This window comes from Mus musculus, chromosome 1 (genome assembly GCF_000001635.26).
Source record: "Mus musculus strain C57BL/6J chromosome 1, GRCm38.p6 C57BL/6J".
Classification (NCBI taxonomy): Eukaryota; Metazoa; Chordata; class Mammalia; order Rodentia; family Muridae; genus Mus; species Mus musculus.
Window position 1 is genome coordinate 121,102,175 of NC_000067.6, and position 18,815 is coordinate 121,120,989.

General features: G+C 43.0%; 2 long non-coding RNA genes across 3 annotated transcripts in view; one reads left to right on the forward strand and one right to left on the reverse strand.

The window, feature by feature from the left end:
• Positions 1 to 18,801, forward strand: part of Celrr (cerebellum expressed regulatory RNA) — a 33,571-nt gene extending 14,770 nt beyond the window's left edge. The window contains exons 3-5 of one of the 2 annotated variants that reach the window (NR_038008.1): positions 11,584 to 11,687; positions 15,135 to 15,291; positions 17,684 to 18,801. This is a non-coding gene — a long non-coding RNA (cerebellum expressed regulatory RNA). The remainder of the gene's footprint in view (positions 1 to 11,583; positions 11,688 to 15,134; positions 15,292 to 17,683) is intronic. The other variant, NR_110450.1, reaches the window with a different exon arrangement.
• Positions 14,802 to 18,815, reverse strand: part of Gm46155 — a 31,012-nt gene continuing 26,998 nt past the window's right edge. The window contains exon 2 of the long non-coding RNA XR_001779388.2: positions 14,802 to 15,205. This is a non-coding gene — a long non-coding RNA (predicted gene, 46155). The remainder of the gene's footprint in view (positions 15,206 to 18,815) is intronic.

The following is an 18,815-nucleotide window of genomic DNA, read 5'->3' on the forward strand; positions in this document are numbered from 1 at the left end:
GCTGCCCTAGCCCCACCCAGCTCCCTTTCACTTCTGCCTCTTACAATTGGCTTTTGCTTGAGTTCTAGCCTCCTAATTCCCCAACACAATGCAAGTTAGCCCCCCTTAATACATCATTACTGTCCACTGACTGAACGTGTCAGTATCTAAACCAACATTGACTGATGTCCCACCTTCTCTTAGAGGTACCAGGTCACAAGCTGAACCAGTAGAGACACTGGACTCAAGAAGACCAGCTGAAGTCTTACAGGAGGCTAAGAGAACAGCCATCTATCTTTACAGATGTGGAAAAAGCTCAGACGAACCCTTCTCCTAGATACATGCCCTGTTTCTCCCACTTAGAATGTCCATACTACCAGCTCCTTGGGTTTAAAGCCATATGGTTGAGCAAATGGACAGCATCTTTTCTCATCAAATATTCCTCTTTAGTGTCTACCATTTCCTGGTAGAGAACAATACTTCCTGGTGAAATCAAAGACCTATTTCTCCTCCCTCAGTCCCAGCCCCTGTGAATCCTTTCAGTGATAGTTATAACCCTGGATAGTTTAGTTCTATCCAGCCTTAGACACATTACATTAGTTTTAGTTTAGGAGTTTTTGAAATGATTTTAATTTTAATTTCAGCTAAGTGTGGGAGTGGGAGGGCTTGCATGTATAAGTGTGGTGTCCTAAGAAGCCAGAAGAAGGAAGGAGATCTGCTGGAGATGGAGTTACAGGTGAGTGTGAGCCACCCAACGTGGGTGCTGGAAACCAAACTTGGCTCCTTAGCAAGAGCAACAAGCACTCTTAGCTGCTGAGCCACCTCTTCGGGCCCTTGTCTTTGTTACTTTGAGAAAAAAAAAAAGTTACCATTTTAGTCCTGACTGGCCTAGAACTCACTATGTAATATGCCTCAGTCTCCCAAATGTTGTATACATACACAGATATCTGGACTTCCAATACACAGATATCTTCCCCCCACCCCCACAAGAGTTAACCGGAAACTACTTGTTGCATCTGCTCAAAAGTGTCACCAGACTCTCAATGTACCCTACGACATTACAGGAACTCAATAAAGGTTTGTTGAATGAGTAAACAAACTACAGTTCTTTAATGACCTGAAGAAATATCATATGTAGTGAATAAATATTTAGTGAATGAAGTACGTAAATGTAGTTAAGAAAAATATCTGTTGGCAGGGAGGTTGAAAGGATAGTTATAAGGGTTAAAAGAAGTTATCTGCTTAATATAAGATTGTTCACACCTCCCCAAAACAAAGACTGCCTTCTAAATGTGTGTGTCACAGAGCAGCAAGTAGGATATCTTAGTCCATTCTTCCTTCCTATATTTGGATGCCATTGCCTTGGTTATTTATAGAGAGAAGTTAATTGGCTCATTTTTCTGGAGACCAGGACATCCAAGATAACAGGGTTGACATTTGAGGGGGCCCTTTAACCTGCATTATCACACCATGGAGGGAAACACAAAGCGAAGTCAAGAAAACAATGCTCTCACATCACAGCTGCCTGGTCCCCAGCTCATAATCCACTGCTGTGTGGTTGTTCTCTTTCAGGAACTTCCCCTCATGGTCCTACAGAGACTCATGGGATAAAGAAAAATAAGGAAATACACTAGGCTCTGTAAACTCAGGATGTCACAAGCTTCTTGAGACCCCTCCCCAAGATTATAGATAAACAGCAATGGTTGCCGAGGAGAGTAGACTTGAGTGGGTTACATGGAAGCTGTGCAGAGCCCTTGAGGGATGAAGTTTATGGATGCTGTCACCTATGCTAGTGTAGCTTCCCCATGCTGCTTTTAGTCACACTCAGTTCATCGAGCTAGACATGTGTGGAATCATTTTGGAATGAACAAGGTACTTGTGCACATCTCTGAAGGAAAGGTCATGGGATAAGTCTGTCCATGCACATGGCCTTCGTCTCTCCCTATGCCAAATTTCTGCCTCTCAACACTGCTGTGTTGAGGCTGGTTCTAGTTTCATCCTGTGCTGTTATAAAACACTCTGAACAAACAAACAAACACAACAAAAATAAGTGGGAGATAGGAAAGGGTTATTTGGCTTATAATTCTAGGTCATAATCTATCATTGAGAACATTCAGAGTATCGACTCCAGGCAGGAACCTGGAGACAGGAACCATGGAGGGAAATTGCTTACTGGCTTGTGCTCTGCCTCATTCACAGACCCGTGCTTAGGTAGTTTTCTTATATAGCCAAAGACAACCTGCCTAGAGATGGTGCTGCCCACAGTGGTCTGGGCTCTCCTGCATCAATTAATAATCAAGACAACCCCCTCACGCCCCCATACATGGTCACCAGCAAGTCAAGGCAATTCCTCAATCAAGGCTTTCCCCTCAGATGACTCTAGGCTGTGTCCAATTGTCAATTAAACCCAACTAGGACAAGGACCAAGTTTTCAAGACATGGAATTAGGAGATGTCTTCAAACCACAGCAACTGAGAGAAGACTTTGAACTCCCTTATGTCTTTCTAGCAAAAGAAGGAAATTTTAACTGATTTTTTTTTACGTCACAGTGTTTGATAGTCATAACCTGTCGATAAAGGTCGTTTATCTTTCCTTCCATTAGCCTTTTATTAAACAAAAAGACAAAAGAAAGCATTGTCCAAAGGTGGAGTAATTCAAATATTCATCCAGTGGTTTTAAGTGTCCACAGATTCTTTTATGCCCTTTTCCTCAAGGGTATAGCCTAGTTATCTTCCCCTTGAGCATTCTGAACTTTGTTTTAATCCGTGAATTGGAAGTTATTATTTTCAGTCCTAGAAGCCAGGACATAAAAGACTCAGTGGCTTCTAGCAGCAAGTAGCTGATTCACTCTCAGGCAGCTACAGCTGAGAGAAACCTAGCCTGATGAGAAGCATAGACACCAAGGCGACATTCTGCTTAGAAGTGGTTCCCGCCACCTCAGGAAGGTCTTCTCATACCTGTATCCCTGGCCAACATTTGGTCTGTCTCCTCAGAAAGGTCCTGGAGCCAATGTCACTCAGTTAACCTGCTTTTAAACTTGACCCACAGACCCTGTGGGGTCATCAGTGCTTGTTGTAAGCCAGCACATTTTGCAATGATGCAGAAACTTCAGCTCCACAGTGAGTGCAGCCCTGTAAAACCAGAGGCCTGATCAGCACTCCTGGGCTCCTAACTCCTTTGCTTCCTCTGACAGGTTCAGTCCTGGATTGCTGGGGTTTGGTCAGGTGCAGCAGAGCACGCCTACCTTCTCCCCCTGCTGTCCCTCTCATTCCATCTTCTTTCCTGTCTTATTTGCAACCCCACTTTTCTTTGCTTCAGTGGCTTCATAACTTTTGCCTCCGTGTTTTCATCATGGTAAATCCTTGAGGAGATTAAAACACCCTCAGGTCAAACAGGACCCTTCTTGCCTTTCCTTTCTTTATTGGCACTGTGTTTTAAGATGTGAGCTGTGACTGAACAGTTGGAAAGCTAGTTGAGCTGTTCATTGATTCACTTTCCTCCTCTGCTCTTTGTTTTCATTTTGTTTACCTAATAGATGGTTATAAGAAGCAATTGTCACATTAGATATGCAACATGTAAGATATATACACTTGTCATGTATAGTAATGCATATGATAATGAATACATACACATTGATGCATTTGGAGATAAGCATATGCCCATACAGCCATGAAACCACCTTCATGATCAATGCTGTAAATGTCTTTATCACCTCCAAAAGTCTCCTCCCACCTGGAAGGGTTCTTTTAATTAACATGACTGGCAATATATATTTAATTTTTCTCCCATCCAATAAAAAAAAAATGGAAAGGTGCTAGTGACCTGGAAAGATGGCTCATACATAAACCTGTTTGTCATGGAGCCTGCCAACCAGAGTGTGATCTCAAGAACTCACATGGTGAAGAGGGAAGCTGATTCCTGCAAGCTCTCCCTCTCTCAAACCCCGGCATAAGTGCTGTGATCTATCAACAGTTATCTATCTATCTATCTATCTATCTATCTGTCTGTCTGTCTGTCTGTCTGTCTATGGTCTATCTATCCATCTCTTTCTCCCCATCTCCCTCTTACTCATACACACAAATAAGTAAATAAATAAACATAATTAATTTTTTTTAAGATGGAGCTGAGAGATGGCTCAGAAGTTAGGAGCATTTGCTGCTCTTCCAGAGGATCTGGATTTGTTTTCCAGAATGTACGTGGTGTCTTACATCCAACTGTAACTCCAGTCCCAAAGGATCTAACAGCACAAGCACCCATACGGTGCATGGACATACACATAGGTAAAACATTCAAAAAAATTGAATTAAAAAGTTCAATTTTTAAATTGAAGTTAATAGGCCTCAAAGACAACAATAACTGCAGAAGATGCAACAAAAGATGTTAAGAGACTTTTGGAATCAGGAAGAAGGGGAGCTTGTGGGGCAGCAGCAGCCCCACCAGAGTACCTACAGAGGAAGAGCAAATAGCAGCCTTAATGTTCCCTAAACACTCATGAGATCATCCAGGGACTTTGGGTATGAAACTTCACAAAGACATAAAATATATTCTAAGGCTCTCTAGAGAAAAAGAACCATGAGGATAACTGAGAAGACAGTGCATGGATAGATGGATGGATGATAGATACATAGATAGATAGATAGATACATACATACATATATATATACATAGATGATAGATAGATAGATAGATACATACATACATAGATGATAGATAGATAGATAGATAGATAGATAGATAGATACATACATACATACATAGATGATAGATTGATAGATAGATAGATAGATAGATACATACATACATACATAGATTGATACATACATAGTTACATATAGATAGATAGATGTTAAAGTTTGCAAAGGGAAATGAAATAGCCAATGTTCTTGTTTTGAATAAGTTGCTATATCCTTAAGTGGCTCCAAAGAGGGAATGAAGAAATGGCAGACACATGGACATAGGAAAGCTGACATTGGGTAGTCTGGGCTCTCAGATGGAGAAGCTGCCGTACCCCAGAAGCTCAGAATGTTTATTGTATCTAGTTGAACAGGGAGGAAGGATCAGTCATACAGCGAACAGGGAGGTCTTTGAGAGTGCAGCATGTTTATTATACACTGTTGAACAGGAAGGAGGGGTTACTCCATACACCTGAGCAATAAGGCGGGCATATGAGAGCACAGCATGTTTCTTATGTATAGCTCAGAGTGATTACTATATATAGTTAACATGAAGGCAGGATTATTCCATACACCTGAGCAAGGAGGTGGAGTTGTTATATACAGCTAAACAAAGAGGCAGGATTATTATGTACTTCTGAACACAGAGACAGGATTATTATATACATCTGAACATGCAGATGGGTTGAGCTAATCTCATTAGGGACAGTATCTGTAGCAGCACTGTCTTCGGGCTGATTTATATGGGGGCAGAAAAGAAACTAAAGTGGACATTTTCTGCACGCACCGTCAGTTTTCACACTTCTGACCCAAGGAAAGCTTTTCCATCCCTCTGAGCATCACCCTGGGAAGGCTCTGCTCTTCCATGGTGTTGAGGTCCTTGACATGGCTGTGCCCATGTCAACAGCACAGATTCACTCAGGACATCCATTGTTCCATCCAACAAGCAGCAGCATTGCACACAATAGCTATTGGTTTAACCAACAACTGCATCAGAATAGTTCTGAGATAATAAGAAAAGGAGGGAGAGGGGAATAAGGCATCTTGTGAGCAGTGAGAGGTTGGTAGACACTGTTACAACAACAACAACCAACCAACCGAACTAGTACATCAAGGCTGGAGAGATGGCTCAGTTCTTACAACATGTGTCGCGCTAGTATGGGGAACTGACTTCAAATCCCCCAAAGTCACACAAAGTTAAGCACAATACCATTTGTAATTGTGATGCTTCTATGGAAAGGGAGGAGATGGACATAGGAAAATCCCCAACAGCTTGCAGGACAGCTAGCCTGACATACACAGGGATCCTGTCCAAGAAAGGTGCAACTGTCAGCTGAGATTGTCCTCTGACTGCCAGACACATGCCCTCTGGGTGTGGCCATATGCACACACACACACAAATGTGCACATGCATTCATATCACACACACACACACAAATAAATTAATCAATCAAGAAGTAGTTTCTAGAAGAAACTCATGAAAATTCCAGAAGTAGCTAGGGGATGTTGGTTGAGTCCAATGCTACTAAAGTTTTGCTGGTTCTGTCTTTTGTTTTTGATTTTTTTTAAATCATGTGAGGTGGTGAGTCTTAATTATGAACTGGGATTGATAATCACCATGGGAACAAATCTCTGGCCATAGTATGGAGATTCTACTTTAGGTTAGTTGAGGAGCGACCTAAATCCACCCTAGAAGTGGGCAGCTCCATCCTGTGGCCTGAGCTCCTGTATTAAGTAAAGAGGAGAAAGCAGGCCGACCATCGTTCTTCATCCTTCCCTGCCTCCCGACTGTGGATGCGATGTGACCAATGAACTTCTCATGCTCCTGCTGTCACCCTCCTGCACAGGGATGTGCTGTGCCCTCAAGCTATGAGCCAAGCTGAAGCTTTCCTTCCTTAGGTTGTTTTTGTCAGTGTTTTGTCAGAAAAATGAGAAAAGCAACTCCTACAGCACACATAAGTGAAGCGGTAGTATACTAATCTGCTCTAAACTCCCCCGAGGGTGCACGTGCACTCCTCACTATACACACACACACACAGACACACACACACACACACACACATGCACACGCACACACACACAGATACACACACACACACACGCACACACAGAGATATATATACACACACAAACACACACACACACACACAAACACACACGCAGGCACACACAGATATATACACACACACAGAGACACACACACACACCCCATGACACAGACACACACAGACACACACGCAGATATATACACACACAGAGACACACACACAGACACACACACAGACACACACACACACAGATATATACACACACAGAGACACACACACAGACACACAGACACAGAGACACACACACAGATATATATACACACACAGACACACACACACACAAGCACACACACAGATACACACACACAGACACAGGCACACACAGAGATATATACACACACACAGACACACACAAACACACACACAAACACAGATATACAGACACACACACAGATACACACACACACAGATATATACACACACAGAGATATATACACGCACAGATATATACACACACACAGACACACAGACACACACACAGATATATACACAGACACAGACACACACACACACAGACACACACACACAGACACACACAGATATATACACACACACAGACACACACACACAAACACACAGACACACACACAGACACAGACACACACACAGATATACACAGACAGACACACACACACAGATATACAAACACAGACACACACACAGATATACACACACAGACACACACACAGATATACACACACACAGATACACACATAGAGATACACACACACACAGTCTTATTTTTAATATGCCCTAAGCAGCTCAATGGCTAGGCCACTCCAAATCTTCCATGGTGCTAATGCGTCCCCACCAATATTCCTGAATTATTATTTACTAAAATCTATCTTTCATCTCTGCTACCCCAGACCAATCAGGGGAGAGGACCCTGGGGCCACTCTTCCCTGATTCTTATGTGGTTGTATGCTTTCTCTCCTGAAGCTCACAGCCTTGAGGTTTCTACTTCCCATCATGGCGATTCTAAAAAGTCTTCCTCTCTCAGGGCTTTCTTACCTGGGAAATTTAAAGTCCTGACTCTGTCTCCGTGCCCAGCCACTGGCCAGCAGCAACTTTACTTATGATTAGAACCAACTGGGTGCATGGACTCTCAGCATCTAACAGGCAAATATGTGGGTTCCTGAGTGATTTGGGGAGCTGAATAAATGCAAATAGCATATGAACCAATCCACAACATGTAAGTGTTCATGCAACAAAAATGTTTCAGTGGACATTTTAAAATAAAAGTCCAATCTCCTGGTTTCTTTTGAAAACAAGAGGAAATTACACTGCAGGGCCCACATTCTGGTAGGGAACGATCTGAGGGCTGAGCACGGACAGGCAACCTTCAGTTTGCCTTAATCCCCACCGTTCCCATGCCAGTCAATCAGCTGTTCAGACACTTAATGGTCTACTGTGAAGCTTGTTGTATGTAGTGCATGAGGACATATCTGGAAAAGTACTCAAGAATAAAGAAAAGTAGCTGGAGAGGTGGCCCAGTGGCCAAGAGCATGTGCTGTTCCTATAGAGGACCCTAGTTCTGTTCCCATCTCCTATATATGACCGCTCACAACTTCAGGACCAGGGTGTCTGGCACTACTTTGGCTTCTGCAGGCACTACATTCATGTGTACAAACATGTGCATGCATGTGCGCACACACACAGAGGTGTGTGTGTGGGGGGGTGTAAATGAGTTATCAGCAGCCAAAGCAACTAGTATTAATTCTGTAGTGAATGTCTAGCTGGGCAATGTTCCTGAAGCTGTCCCCAGTGATCAAGGGAGGTGGGGGGTGACCCATGAAGAAATGCTTAGTATCTGCTCACATTGACAAATACTAAGTCACCCTTCTGCAAGTCACAGTGATATGCCCAGTGGTCTCATTTACTAATGGTTAGCTGTATCAAGATACTCGTGGGGTTTGGGGTGAGATAATTTAGTCTGTCAGACAGGATCTGAGTTCAATCTCCAGTTCCCACATTTAAGAAAAGGTGAATGTGTTGGGTAGTAAGGAGCAAGGTGGCATTTGCATGTAATTCTTGAGCTAGAGAGGCCGAGACAGCTAGGTCTCTGGATAGGCCAGCCAGTCTGGCCTACTTGATGAGCTCAGGACTAAGGAAGGAGGAACCCCATCTTCATACAAGGTGGGAGCTAGAGAGATGGTCCAGCAGTTAAGAGGGCATACTCTCCTTGTAGAGGTTCATGGTTCAGGTCCCAGTATTCACATCCATTTGTTACTCCAGCCCTAGGGGTTCTGACACCCTCTTTTGGATTTCCCAGACACTTGCTTTCACACCTGAATACACACACACATACAGACACACAGACAGACAGACAGACACACACCACATACACACACACACACACACACACACACACACACCACAGACACACAACACATACACAGACACAGACACACCACACACACACACACATACACACACCACATACACACCCATACACCACACCCACACACTACATATACACACACCACATACACATACTACACACACACACACAGACACACTACACACACATATACCCCATACACACATAGACACACACCACCACACACATACACACAACATATACACCCACACACCCACACACTTTCACACACACCCCACCTACTCCCCCCGCCACACATACACCACACACACACATACCACACACACACACACACACACACACACACACACACACACACACACACACACACACACACTATGTTGCTATAGAAAAGTAGCCCAGGCTTTGACTTTCCCACAAATGGCTAGCTTCTACTTGTAACCTTCACTTGTAGACCATGTATCTCTTCACTAAGGCAGAAGCCACAGATCTGAATTCCTTCCCAGATGTTGGAGAAGCACAAGGCCTTCCCTAGCTTGGGAGTTCCTTGGGATGGGCCAACCTGGGCTGGCAGCAGTGGGTGGGCCTTGAGGACAAGCTGTCCTGGGAGGCCCCTGGTGACTATTACATTGAGAGATCTCTGAGGCCCAAGTCTGCTTAAATTATCCTGGTTTCCCAGAGTGACTCAGAGTCATCATTTTCTGTTCTTGGCTGCAGCGCAAACCTTTCATTTATTGCTGATGGACTGTGTGAAAACAGGAATACACAGGCCATTCATTCCGAGCTCTGTCAGCCAGGAGGACAGCATGCTTTGCAGAGGCCATTCAGAGGGAAGTCTCCTGTTCAGCTCACCAAACAATACCAATTCCTCAGCCTGGCTCTCATTGTCTTTGCTGTTCTCCCCCTTCTCCGAGGCCAGCTGTTGTGTTTCCCCATCCTTTGATGTAATGCAGTCCTCATAGAGTAATATGTTTGTATAATACCCAGACACAAAATCTAATTATCTCTAGAATCCCCTTCTTGCTGTTACAGTTAGGAGAGGGGCCCGCCAAGCTGCCAGCACACTTGTAGACTTTAGCAGGGCTTGGGGCACTGGTAGCACATCACCATGTTCTGTACACTCAGAATGCTAACCACTTTCACAGAGATTTTTTGGGGAAGGCATTGCTCAGAAAAATCTTACAGTGCATATTCTTTCCAGATGTGAGGGTGAGCTGGCTCCAACATCTGCCACCCAATACATATTTGTAATACTTTATGGCACTTTCTGTTTACAAGGCTGTGCTTCTCTGGATGGACAGCCCCTCGTGGGCCAAGACTGTCTTAGACTGAGCAGATGGAAAACAAGCCAAAGCATGTAGAATAAATGGACCATGCTCACTAATTGATTTATTAAGTGTGGCAAGGGTCAGGGTTCCTGGAGAAAAATACTCATTGTGCATCCCTGCCTAGGAATCCTGGGATTTGGAAGGAGGACTCTGAGGTCATCCTCCATTACCTCACCCTTGGCCTTCTAGGAGGGATGATGAGAATTTGGATACACTCCATTTGGATTCCAAAACTTTGGAGGTTTGGTTAACATTGGAAGGAAACAATGGGAGAGGAGCAGGAACTGTGCGCCAACTGCATACCAGTCATGACATGAGATAATGCTGTCATTGTGAGATCTGTATTATCCCTTCCGTTTACACAGGAAGAAAGCAGGGCTGGCACAAGAGCTTCTGCAGAGAAAGAGGTACAGATGAGACCATTTGTACTGACTCTTCTGGCCAGTGAGCTCTCTCTCTCTCTCTCTCTCTCTCTCTCTCTCTCTCTCTCTCTCTCTCGTGTGGGAGGGGTGTGTCTGTTTATCTGTATGTTTGTGTCTGTGTCTGTGTGTTGGTGTGTGAGCGTGAGCAGAGGGATAACACAGTACTCAAGTGTCGATCTTCCACGTTGTTTGAGACAGTTTACCGTTCACCATTGCACATTCCAGATGATCTGGCCAATCAGTTTCCAAGGGCACTCCTGTCTCCTTGCCCATCTCCCCATATGAATACTTAGATTGCAAGGTCATGCCACTGCACTTGGCTTAACATGTGCACTAGGGATATGAGCATGGGTCCTCATGCTTTTGCAGCAAACCTAACTCACGTGCTCACTTCCCTGCCCCCTCACGTGCTCATTCTTATTCCGGTCATTTTGAGGTTGATATTATCAGTTGAATCAGACAGGGGTCACTAAAGTCAAAGTCAGGGAGAGGCTGAGGCTGATGCTCACTAGAAGAGCCATGTGAGACATACTTTGAGAGCTTGGGGACAAGATATTTTTCCCTTTGATTTCCAGAAAGATATGGTTGAGGCATCATAAGTCAAAAGCAATTAGGAGGGCTGGGGAGATGTCCAATGGGCTAAAGTATTTGCCTCAGAATTCTGAAGACCTCAATTTAGGTCCCTAGAACCTGTGCAAAGCCAAGTGTGGTAATGCATGTCTCTAATCCCAGACTGCCTATGAGAGGTGAACACAAGAGATTCCCCTGAAGGTCACAGACCGGCTGGTTGGTGTATGCAAAAGAGAAAGAGAGACCCTGTTTGAAAAAGGCTGAAGGTGAGGTACAATATCTAATGTTGTCCTGTGATGGCCACACAAGTTCAGACACACACATCACATTCATATATACATTAAACACATGCCCACCACATATACACATATGCATGCACATTTGCACATAAAGCACATATCACACAGTATTATCAAACATGTTTTATATTTCCTATAATGTTGTTCCTTCAGCCGAAATATCCCATTCAGAAAAGATTGGAACCATCAGAGAGGAGTAAGTGGATTTTTTTGCCTTCCTTTTACTAGCCCTGATTTTAGCTAGACAATATATTTTTTTCCTACTCACATTCAGAAATCTCGTGAAGGATTCTCTAGGGAAACAGCCAAGGACCTCCCCAAACCCCCAAATTTGTGACTGGAAATTTTATTTAAAGTGGTGGCTTTTTCTTGAATCACATTTCCAGAAGCCACAAATTTCCTATTCAGAATCCCCACCAAACATTTACCACTTTATTGCTTAAATGCAAACTCTATGTGGTCATTCCTGACAAAAATATTGAGTCTGCTTTTCCTCTCCACCAGGGGAGAATTAATTCTTATTGCAACACTGGTTAGACATTAGCTCTCTATAAGTCAGACTGTAGTTCAAGTCTGTGACTTAGGACAGCTGCAAATGCTACTATGCCATAGTCCATCCAGGTCATCCCCCTTCCCCAGCTAGGACTCAGCCAAGGTGTTGTTAATTGTGATATTTTCCAAAAGTCTAAGTCACAAGTGGCAAACTGGTGGGCCATGTCATCATGTGACTTTATCTGGGAGCTAAGAACAACTATCTATGCCACACCAGATAAAGCAAACCAACAGCAGAGCAGAGAAATGACTACACTCAACTACAGCTTGGTGAGCCAGTCAGTTTATTAGGACTATTTGCAGGAGCATGGGTGTCTCAGAGACAGTGACATCACACAAAAGTCCACATAGTATGGGTGAAGACGCATGAAAGTTGCATCTCTGGAGCTCCCTGCATGACCTGCAGACAGCCCCACTGGTTAGAGTTTGTTCTCTTCACTAGTTTTTGGCTGACTATAAAATTTGAGGAAGGAGGGGCTTTTGTGAATCTTAAACATTTCAGGGATTTCCTGGAACTTGTGAGTTGTTTGCTTCCTGAGTCTTAATGACCCTCCCTTCAAGACGCAATGTTTCCATTTTGGAAGGACGTTACTACACAACATATGGTCTAGGTCCATCCCACTGGCACATTTCCCTTCGTCCTTGGTCAGTACCATATTTGGAAATACTGCCTGACTGTCAAGGCTTAAAATGTGTCTAAGAAATAGTATGAATGTTTAGCTTCTCTGAAAAACCTGAACTATAGATCTGAGCAGCTAGAGAAGTGAGGTAGCCACTGCACGTCTGAGTCAACCATACCTCTGGGAACCATGGTCCTCACCATTCTCCATTGTCTTGTAGCAAGTCTGTGCCTATCATCTTCAGCCTTGTGATCTCATATCAGTCCTAGGCTGTTTACTTTTTTTGTGTACACACACACACACACACACACACACAGGAACACACACACACACACAAACACACACACAGAAGAGAGAGAGAGAGAGAGAGAGAGAGAGAGAGAGAGAGAGAGAGAATATGCATAGGCCAAAGATCACCACCAGGTATCCCCCGTCATATATTTTTGATACAATGTCTCTCACTAACCTCACCAAGTCACCTAGGCTGTCTATCCAGCAAGTCCCAGGGCTCCTCTTGTTCCCACCTCTCCAGCACTGGGATTACAGAATGCATCATCACATCCAGATTTTCCTGTGGGTCTGTGCATCAGTTCAGGTCCTTATGCTTGTGTTGCAGACACATTACAGACTAGGTCTTCTCCTCTGCACCCTAATCATATTTTTAACAAGATATTTTCAATAATAAACCTTTTAGCTACAGCTATTGAAAGCTGAGATATACATCTTGTATGCTCTTATATCTGTCTCCTTCCATGAGATGCATATATGCCTGGGGAAATTGCCCCTCCATCCCCAGCACACAGGTGGCATGGACAGACGAAGCAAGTGAAAAGGTTAGACACTCAAGCACATTTGTACTCCAGAGACAGCAGATAACGCTTAAGCCTAAATATATCCCATGAAACTTTCAAAAATGTTTGTGCCCACACAGTATTAAAAAGTAATGCCTTGGGTGTTGATCTGTGGGTAATTTAAATGTAAGTTTAAATTTAAAGTAAGATTTATTGATGATCTGAAACTCAGGGCGGTTATTGCCAACCCGAACATAGAACACTGCCTGGAACTTTACATGTCTTCATAACACTTTGTGAAATGCATGAATACAGAAATATATGAATAATTGACAGCTCAGGGGCTTAAATTGGTTGTGAGTGGCTAGGTTTGATAATTTCTCTGCAATGAGACAAGGGGATGAGGGAAGAAGTGGGAGGGGTGGAGGGAAGAGAAGAGAGGAGAGAGGAGAGAGGAGAGGAGAGTCTCTAGGCATTAGGACAAAGATGATGCCATAATTAGAATTCATTTCATTGCCAGGGCTCATCTTTGGACAACCAATTTTGCTTCTGTTTATGTTTCTGTCTTCACATCAAAGCACTGGGTTACACAAGGTCTAATGCCCTGATCTGAGGCAGCAAAGACCATTGAGATTTTTAACAGGGAGTTTTTCTACTGTGTGTAGAATAACACACAGTAACTATGCATCTGGAATTGGGGCCATTCTTCCTGCCTCTCATCAGCTCTTCAGAGGCAGGCAGAACAAGACTGGTAGGCCTCCATTTATTTATGGAGAAACGGAGAGGCTAAATGATTTATTCAAGATTGCACAGCTTGGAACTGATAAAGGAGCACTTTGAACTGAGCTTTCTAGCATCAAGGCCAAGTGCCTTCTACTGGATCGCATTACCTCCATAAATATGAACCCTAACTCCATTCACTAGGCAGAGCCCCTTTTGTAAGCCAGAGAGGATTCACATATGTAAACAGAGGTTCAGTCCACAAGCCTGCCCAGTACCCGCCCTTCCTGGCTATGGATGTCGGCCAACTCTGGCTCCTGCTATGAAAGATCTCGGATAAAGAGTGCATCCCTTTAAATACTTTGTTCAATGTAAAAGACAATCAATTTTACATTCAGTCAGCTTCAAATGCATTTATTTCACAAAGCTGGCTCCACAGCAGACCAAAAAACTGTAGACAGCGTCTAAATTTGGGTTTTAAAATCTGTTTCCAAGTATTAATTTTGAGTGGAAACAATTTTGGTTGAATTCAGGGATTATAAATATTCCCCAAGAGTTTTGGGGCTCTTGGCCGCTGTCTCTAAGTCTCACTCTGGTTTCAACCTAGGGGGCTGTTAGATCAGAAGTAGACAGCCTTGGCATGTAGCTGCTCCATGCGCCTGTAGCTGTCTTTAAAACATGATCTAGAAATGTTGATATTATAAATGACCATTTTTTTTTTCCAAAATAAGGTTTGCTGAGTTGAATGCCAAAGAGTCTTCGAAGGACGATTTCCATTCAGGGAGATCCGGTTACCCAGCTCCTAGAAAAGGAAGAAGACATTCCTTAGGGCAGCAATCCACACATTGTTGGAACTAAAACAGTGGACACTGTGGAGACACAGGATTTGTGAGTCTTTAGATGGACTAACTTTACCCATCCATGCAGGAGCCATGGATAATTTTAGACAGACAGGCAACTGAAGAAAGTCCCCCAATGTCACTTACAGTGGGATGATGCTCCAGGTACAACAAAGAGCAAAAGACCAGCTATGCATAGAAATCCTGGTGCATAGCATACTAAGGAGGATTATTTAAAAACGAACAAAGGTATATTTTTAAGTCAGTTCTGACTTCTAAGGTAGGAGTTCAAACTAAGCCAAATTTCATGAACATATCATCATTGAAACCATGATGGCTGAACTTCTTGTAAAAGGACCTCATGCTTGGAGGACCTCTGTGTGCCTGTGAACTTAACCAACATGTACGAGATAATGACCCCAGGACTGCTGTGTGCAGCTAAAGCATCACGATTATTATGTAATGATATGGTGTTTGAGGTTTGGTGGATGGTAAGAATAAGGTAGAACCTGTAAAGACAGAAATTCAAGAATCCAGCAGCTCAAGAAGGAGGGAGAGAGAGGAGCAACCCCTGCAATAAATCTTGGCATCTGAGGTTGTAATCGATGGAATTCTTGCCCAGTCTATCATAAGGTTTCCAGAGGAGAGAACCAACCTGGATACAAGAGGCAGAGCTCAAAGGTCAGAGAGTGGCCCGAGAGCAGCAATACTGTGAAGACAATGACTTAATTGGGAGTGTAACTACCAGTGGTTACCACAAATGGAACTCCAGCTATTCCTTCAGAGGCCCTACCTGATCACAGAGGAAGCTCTCATACCTAGGTTGCCCCTTCCCAGTTATCCTTCCTTGAGGCACAGGACCTAGACTTTCCTGCCCATTCCCAGGAAGGACAACTGAGTTCTGCCAACGTTTCTGTCAACTGGAGGAATGCTTTATTCCACCTTAAATGGGGTGTCAAGTATTGGGGTTATACCTGGATCTAGTTTTTTAAACCACTGGGGATTTACGTGTCTTACTAGTTGTTACTAGTGTCAGGGCATGTTGCAAGATGAATAGTGCCAGCAGATGTGGGGCATTCTATCCAAAGCTCCAGCCTTAGTGTACTCATGGAGGCACAGACAACACTCCACTATTGTCTTCTGTGATCTCTAATCTACAGTTTTCTCCAAAGAAATGTAGTTAAACTGCCTCATCTAAAGATGAGAACAATTGAATGTCTTATTACAACTAAAGTGAAACAATGGATTATTTCCTAAAACAACAGAACAGCTAGTAAAATAATGAGTGGTGATGCCCTCCTAGGTTCATTTTATTTTACTGTTATTTTGAAAAAGTCTCACTCCTATGTTTTGTTGTTAGATATGAATTCTATGACACCGTTGAGAGTAAGACCCTCAAAGACCCATCAATCGGAGTCTATTGTTATTAGTCAGAACATTTTATTTGAAGCACATATGTTAAGTCTTGTGACACAAGCCTGTGCATAACCTAAAGCTTCTCAGGAGAATCACAAGATCAAGACCCAACTGGACAACTTAGTGAGATGCTCTCTCAGAAACGTTTTAAGTGAAAGAGCTGCAGATATAGCTCAGTAGTGCAGTGCTTGCCCAGCATGTGTAAAGCCTTAGGTTTGGTTCTCTGACTTAAAAAAATAGAAAATGATAGATAGATAGATGATAGATAGATAGATAGATAGATAGATAGATAGATAGATAGATAGATGACAGATAGATGATAGATACATACACACATACATATACACATGCATATATACATACATACATACATACATACATACATACATAGGTAGTTGATTTATAGAAGATGAATGCTACTAGATCAAACACATTTAAAATTTGTTGACAGTGGTTCTCAGCCTCAGTCAGTCTCTCTCTTGGTTTATTTCCTCATTTTGCTCAACTTTTTTTTTTCTCTAAGTATTTATTATCTACCAGCACATTATACTAACTCCTGTTTTTTCTCTTCTATGGTAGCAAGTTGCATGCAGACAGAGGCATGCCCTGTTTGCTCACAGATACATCCTAAAATCCCAGAACATTCCCTGCTCACACTGTTCCTCTGGTATCTATTGTATAAGAACCACTGTAGTTCGTGCTTAAGACAGAAGTGCTCTTTCATTCCTCATGATTATTCTTTTAGCCCAATCTCATGAAAGAACAGATACTGTTCATCTCATTTTCTTCAGCTCATCCTCAGAGCAGTCCAGAAACCCCAATCCTAAGTCCAGGACATCCCTAGAAGACAACCTGGTGAGGCTCAGAGGCAATTAGACTACTCATCAAAGTCCCCAGTCTGGCTTTTGCTATTGTCTTCATACCCCAAGCTTTGAGTATTTGTTAGGGTTTGAGAAGGAGGCAGGGGCCTCCCTTATCAGCCAGAGGCAGGGAGGTTGATGCATTCCGTATGTTCTGTCTTCTAGGACTTTCTCCCCTACTGTGATGACGATCCCAGTATTTACTGCCACCAGTATTGATCAAAGGTACCAGATCTCCTGTCAAGAGACATTGTACTGAATGGAAGAACTTCTTGATATTCTCCTAATAAAGGATACAAAGTCTTCCCGGATAACCTGGATGGTGAAAACTGTTCCTTCATGGAATGTCACCATGTGGCACAATCATACTTCACTTGAGCCATAGAAAATTCAAACACTCCCAAAACAACTAGTACACCATGGAGAGAGAAAATCTAATGGCTTCATGTTATAGTTTGAATTTGAAATGCTCCCCACAGGTTCATGTATTTAATTTGGTGATACCATTTGGGAATACTGTGTGACATGTAGGGGTCACACCTTGATGGGAGAAGTGCATCACGAGGGGCGGGCCTTGAGAAGCCTAGTCCACTTCCTGTTTACTCTACATGTTTCACAACTATGTATGCCATGTGACCAGCTGTCCTCTGGCTCCAGCTGCCACTCCCTCCATGTTGTGATGGAAAACAGTCCCTTGAACTATAAAAGAGAATAAACAGCCAAGTCCCAACTCACCAAAATCTGTTATCAGTAATGACTTGCCCTATAAAAATTTCACTAATAATGTCCATGAAAAAAATGGTTAAAACCTTTAGGGGTATCCATCTTTTGACATTACAACATGACAATGTCATCTACAAATGTTCTGGGTAGGATTTGTAGCTATAGGAGAGTAGAAGATACCTGAGAATCACAAGTGGCAGCTTGGACACACCTGCCAAATAACAGGGTCCCTAACTTGAGACGGTTTAACTTACATTCTTCAATTTTATTGTTCTACAAGATCGATAAGCATCCGGTAAGTACTATACTTCAAATCTTTCATCTGGATCTTTTCCAAGGCTGGTCTTGTTAAGCAGCTAGCCACATTCTTTCGTTGACTATTTGTAAGTTTTGATGCTCAGTAGGTCCTATTATTAAATGCTTTTTGACACAAAGATAATTTCAATTTATGGATGTTTATGAGGATGTAACTCAGTTCTAACTCAAAGAGCAGTTGGAGCTTCTTTGACAATATTGTTAATTAAACAGGGAGTGTGCACTGTGCCTGCCTGCCTACCTTCCTCTTTCCCTCTCT